This window comes from Topomyia yanbarensis, chromosome 2, assembly GCF_030247195.1.
Source record: "Topomyia yanbarensis strain Yona2022 chromosome 2, ASM3024719v1, whole genome shotgun sequence".
Taxonomy (NCBI): domain Eukaryota; kingdom Metazoa; phylum Arthropoda; class Insecta; order Diptera; family Culicidae; genus Topomyia; species Topomyia yanbarensis.
In genome coordinates, this window is record NC_080671.1 from 110,112,112 (window position 1) to 110,112,494 (window position 383).

The window sequence follows — 383 nt, forward strand, 5'->3', positions numbered from 1 at the left end:
AATGAAATTAAGACGGTGATAAAAAAATAGACTTAACATAGGTTCATTACCTTATTTAATTTTTATTGGTTTTGTCATCATTTATAATTTGAAGCTGTCATATCCCTCGATTGTAAAAACGAGCAACATAGAACTATTCTGTGCGATGTTTTGCTGTTCGCAGTTGCGTTACAATTCGCTGTATTATTGTTCCGTTACTGTATAAAAAGCTTTCTACATAAAGCCCCAAAAGCTTTCCCAGTTCGTCGATTCAAGCTTGTTGCTTTCATCGCGTCGCTACCCAACAGCACTCGCTCGTTGGCGCCAGCATACCCATTACGCGTGTACGCTCACCGAATAGCACGTGTATAGTGCAAACATCAAACCTTCGCTGGTCGGGGTTA